Here is a 980-nt window from a genome sequence, read left to right on the forward strand (position 1 = left end):
CACTCTTTCATTCAGTAGGTTTATTGAATGCCTACTGTGTGACAGGCACTGTACAAGGTATATTTGCAACTAGACACAGATGAAAAACAAACCCTCTGTTCAAATAACTTATACTTGGCATATTTGAAAGAAGAGATCTGTACATGAACAAGAACAACACAAGGCTGCATTTGTTAATTATAAAAGTGAAAATGGATGGGAGCCTGTGGAAAGAAGTGGGGGCTGGAGAGCAGGGTCAAGGACAAGCCCCCCTGAAGAAATTAGCCTTGGAGTATCAGGAGCAATGGATGAGGTGTGGCTGGGCATTCTGGGCAGAGGGTCCTGTTTGCCTCCTTTGTGGTAAATATGCTTTTACTGAATGATGAACAGTTCATCATGAACTTCAGGACTTCAATAAAAGCATTTTTTTTCAAGAGCTTGTTAAGAAAGGAATGGCTTCTGTTGAGATGAATAGGTAAGGTTAGAAAAGTTGTATTTCACACGTGACTAGAACATGTCCAACATGCTAGGACATGGTGTATGTAGTTTAACTACCAGAGTTAAACAAAATCTAAATATGTACCCTTCAGCAATGAATAAATATATAAAATGTTATATGAGATTTTCATGTATCGGTCGCATAATGCTTTGTCTTTAACCCCTGCACCAAAATAATCTATTTTGTAAGGTAATGCATGATATGATCTGAAGGGTACTGCATGATAGCCCCTTGTCTACTCTTCATGCTCTTGATACTTTGTTTCCTCTTTGAGTGACTTTATCCTGCTTATTAAATATGCCATGCTCCTTCCTTTCTTAGGACTTTGCACCCACACTGCCCCAGGCTGGTGGACCTTCCATTCTCTCCTTCTCCCATGCTTGCGGCTTCCCTTTTCCTACTCTACTACCAATTAAACGTTCTCACTTTTCAGTGCTCATTTCCAACATCACCTTTTCTAAAGAAGTTTCCACGATCCTACGAGCACAACAGATATAACACT

Source organism: Condylura cristata, unplaced genomic scaffold (genome assembly GCF_000260355.1).
Source record: "Condylura cristata isolate star-nosed mole 26May11 unplaced genomic scaffold, ConCri1.0 scaffold00017, whole genome shotgun sequence".
In the NCBI taxonomy this organism is placed as follows: domain Eukaryota; kingdom Metazoa; phylum Chordata; class Mammalia; order Eulipotyphla; family Talpidae; genus Condylura; species Condylura cristata.